Genomic DNA, 4,631 nt, shown 5'->3' with positions numbered 1-4,631 from the left:
TGCTCGTTGGGAAACGACCTAGGATCACTTCCTAGTTACTACATTTTAATGTTTATTTGATTCGGGTACGACCTCAATCAAATTTGGCGCCATTGCCGGGGAGCAGTGTCCAAAGGTTCATAATAGCTAGTGTTGTGTTAGTGTTTAATTCTTGTGTTCGTATTTAATTCTTGTGTTAGTGTTAGTGTTGTGTTAGTGTGTGCGTTAGTTAGTGTTGTTTAGTGTCTTGGTATTTTGTTTAGTGTGTGTTCTGTTTTAGTTTTTCTGTTAAGCGCTTCCCCTTTTCCAGTTTGGGTGTTTTGCTGTAAATAGTGTTTTGCGACGGATTCTGCGACCACTTTTGCTTGCGGCAAAATAGAGTAGTAGTGGAAATCATGTAGCGACGGATTTTAGCGACCACCCTTGCTGAATTAATTAGGATTTTTTTTTTGTTTTGGTAGCTAGAGTCGTTATTTTTGGCTGAATTTTTTTGTGGTTACTTCTTTTGATCCATATTTTGTGGGAAAAATAGCTGGAGCCCTTAGTTTGGTCAGATTTGAAAGTTCCAAAAAAGTAGCAAATTTGATTTTTGTCAAAACTTCAAACGACCATAACTTTTGCTCCGGGTATCAGAATGACCATTATTGTATATGTATTTGGGGTAGAAAAAAATTTCTCATGCCGTGGCAGCTCGCCATAGGCCGGCTGAGGTCTCCTTCTTCCAAAATTGCAATTCTGCCAAAAGTTTTTTATTTTCCAAGTATTGTTCTCTTATTTTTCTTAACTTATCATTTTTAGCTTCTATAGTTAGACTTTGAATTTTCATTTGAAGTTTTTTGTGCTATCTTCTCATCATTTTATAAGGTTGCTCACAAAATTTCAAGTCATTTGGATATCATTTAATGGTAGTTGTAGTTCAAACCTACACTATTACTTGCATAAGAAGACAACTATTTGTGCATGCTGAATTTAGTGTATGACTAGAGGCAATCCATCTGACTTACAATCCTTTGATCCTAAGATAGATAGGACATTTCATAGATTAGTTAGACATCATTTAGTACCTTTTGAGCATCCTGAGCATTATGTTATTGGTGACTTTAAGCATTATAATTTTGAACATTCTGAGAACATGACACAACCTCCACCCCGTGAGAGGACTCTAAGGGAAATGGCTGCACCTAATTTCACTTACGAAAGCTTGTGCATCCAATACCCTGATGAGGATGCCCCATATGTTCTTAAAACTGGACTGATCCATTTGCTTCCAAAGTTTCATGGTCTTGCATGTGAAGACCCACACAAGCATCTGAAAGAATTCCATATTGTCTGCTCCACCATGAAACCACTAGATGTCCAGGGGGATAACATATTTCTGAAGGCCTTTCCTCATTCTTTAGAGGGAGTGGCAAAGGACTGGCTATATTACCTTGCTCCAAGGTCCATCACGAGCTGGGATGACCTCAAGAGAGTATTCTTAGAAAAAAATTTCCCTGCTTCCAGGACCACGGGCATCAGAAAGGATATTTCAAATATTAGACAACTCAGTGGAGAGAGCCTATATGAATACTGGGGGAGATTTAAAAAATTATGTGCCAGTTGCCCTCACCACCAGATTTCAGAGCAGCTTCTTCTCCAATATTTTTATAAAGGACTCAGCAACATGGAGAGAAGTATGATAGATGCTGCCAGTGGTGGAGCCCTTGGAGACATGACCCCTGCTGAAGCCAGAAATTTAATTGAGAAGATGGCTTCAAACTCCCAGCAATTTAGTGCTAGAAGTGATGCTATTGTCATTAGAGGAGTGCATGAAGTAGCCACGAATTCATCAGGTGAGACTAAGAAGCTTGAAGGTAAACTAGATGCCTTGGTTAACCTGGTAACCCAACTGGCCATGAATCAAAAATCTGCACCTGTCGCCAGACTCTGTGGTTTATGCTCCTCTGCTGACCACCACACAAACCTTTGCCCCTCTATGCAACAATCTGAAGCAATTGAACAGCTTGAAGCTTATGTTGCAAACATCTACAACAGACCTCCTCAACCTCAGCAGCAAAGTCAGCCACAACAGAACAATTATGACCTCTCCAGCAACAGGTACAATCCCGGGTGGAGGAACCATCCCAACCTTAGATGGTCGAATCCTTCACAACAGCAGCAGCAACAACAACCTTATTTTCAAAATGCTGCTGGCCCAAGCAGACCATATGTTCCTCCACCAATCCAGCAGCAACAACAACAACAACCCCAGAAACAGCAAACAGTTGAGGCCCCTCCGTAACCTTCCCTTAAAGAACTTGTGAGGCAAATTACTATGCAAAACATGCGGTTTCAACAAGAGACCAGAGCCTCCATTCAGAGCTTAACTAATCAGATGGGACAGTTGGCTACATAGTTAAATCAACAACAGTCCCAAAATTATGATAGATTACCTTCTCAATCTGTCCAGAATCCCAAAAATATGAGTGTCATTACATTGAGGTCAGGAAAGCAATGTCAAGGACCTCAATCAGTAGCATCTTCCTCATTCGCCAATGAACCTGCCCAACCTCACTCTACTCCAAAAAAAGATGATGACAAAAAATTAAAGAGTAAGTTACCTAACAATTTCTATGCAGGTGAATCTAAAGAGAAGCAACATATCCCTTTTCCATTCCCTCCAAGAGCAATTTCCAACAAAAAATGGAAGAGGCAGAGAAGGAGATCTTGGAAACATTTAGGAAAGTAGAGGTAAACATACCTCTGCTGGATGTTATAAAGCAAATTCCAAGATATGTTAAATTCTTGAAGGAGATGGGCACTAATAAGCAAAAGCTTAAAGGAAGTGAAAGAATTAGTATGGGCAGAAATGTCTCGGCATTGATTGGTAAATATGTTCCCCAAATCACTGAAAATGTAAAGATCCAGGTACATTCAGCATACCTTGTATTATAGGGAATAATAAGCTTGACAATGCCATGCTAGATTTAGGAGCTTCTGTTAGTGTTATGCCTCTATCTATTTTTAATTCTCTATCTCTAGGTCTTTTGCAGTCAACTGATGTGGTAATTCATTTAGCTAAGTGTTGCCTATCCTGCTGGTTTCATAGAGGATGTCTTAGTTAGAGTTGGTGAACTGATTTTCCCTGTTGATTTTTATATTTTAAATATGGAGGAGGGATTTTCTAAAGGATCAGTTCCTATCATTCTAGGCAGACCTTTTATGAAAACTGCTAGAACTAAGATAGATGTATATGCGGCACACTATCTATAGAGTTTGGTGATATAACTGTTCATTTTAATATTCTTGATGCTATGAAACACCCATCTGAAGATCTTTCTGTATTTCGTGTTGAAATAATTGACCATATTGTTGATGAATACATGACTGATCTTCATTCTAATATGCATGCCTGTCACTCTTCATGCATTGAATCTGAATTTGTACTTGATCATATGTCTGAATTTGATGCTGAGAGTGAATCTGAATTTGATATTGATTACATGTCTGGTGATGTTTTACCTCTTGAGATTGATTTTATAGAGTCAGATAGAACTAACCATGTTTCAGGAAGTACACAAACTTCTGACTTTCTTTATGAGGTACAGGCTGAGAAACCATCTCTTTCTACCACTATCCAGCCATCCACACCAGAATTGAAGCCTCTGCCATCAAATTTAAAATATGCTTACTTGGATGATAGCAAAAGTTTTCCAGTAATTATATCTGCCTCCCTTGTTGATGAGCAAGAGGAGAAGCTGTTATCAGTTCTTAAGAAGCATAAGAAGGCTATAGGCTGGACCCTGGTGGACATTCCTGGTATTAGCTCATCCACATGTATGCATCAAATAAATTTACAAGATGGGGCTAAACCAGTAAGACAGCCATAGAGAAGACTCAACCCGGTGATTCTTGATGTAGTAAAGAAGGAGGTAACCAAGATTTTGCAAGCTGGAATCATTTATCCTATCTCCGACAGCCAATGGGTGAGTCTCGTCCAGGTAGTTCCGAAGAAAATCGGCCTCACCGTGATAAAAAATGAGAAGGAGGAGCTGATTCCTACTCGGGTGCAGAATAGTTGGAGAGTATGCATCGACTATAGGAGGTTGAACCAGGTTACCAAAAAGGACCATTTTCCACTGCCATTCATTGACCAGATGCTTGAACGCCTGGCAGGTAAATCTCACTACTGTTTCCTTGATGGTTTTTCTGGTTATATGCAAATCATTATTGCTCCTGAGGATCAGAAAAAGACCACATTCACCTACCCCTTCGACACTTTTGCCTATAGGAGGATGCCTTTCGGCCTGTGCAATGCCTCTGGTACCTTCCAGCGATGCATGATTAGTATTTTTTAGTGATTTTTTAGAAAATTGCATAGAGGTGTTTATGGATGATTTCACTATATATGGATCCTCTTTTGATGATTGTTTGGATAGTCTAGAAAAGGTTTTGAATAGATGCACTGAAACTAACCTTGTTCTAAATTTTGAAAAATGTCATTTTATGGTTGAGCAAGGTATAGTTTTAGGCCACATTATTTCCAATAAGGGCATTGAAGTAGATCCTACAAAATTTTTTGTTATTTCACAATTTCCTTACCCCTCTTGCGTGCGAGAGGTGCGATCTTTTCTTGGTCATGCAGGATTCTACAGACACTTTATAAGAAATTT

At 39.2% G+C, this 4,631-nt stretch overlaps 1 non-coding gene across 1 annotated transcript; it reads right to left on the bottom strand.

The window, feature by feature from the left end:
- Positions 1-1,489: 1,489 nt before the first annotated feature.
- LOC114382899 lies at positions 1,490-1,596 on the bottom strand. The gene has a single exon (XR_003660354.1). It is a non-coding gene; the product is annotated as a small nucleolar RNA R71 (small nucleolar RNA).
- Between the last annotated feature and the right edge of the window lie 3,035 nt (positions 1,597-4,631).

Source organism: Glycine soja, chromosome 13 (assembly GCF_004193775.1).
Source record: "Glycine soja cultivar W05 chromosome 13, ASM419377v2, whole genome shotgun sequence".
NCBI classification, from domain to species: domain Eukaryota; kingdom Viridiplantae; phylum Streptophyta; class Magnoliopsida; order Fabales; family Fabaceae; genus Glycine; species Glycine soja.
This window is presented reverse-complemented; position numbering and strand designations above follow the sequence as displayed.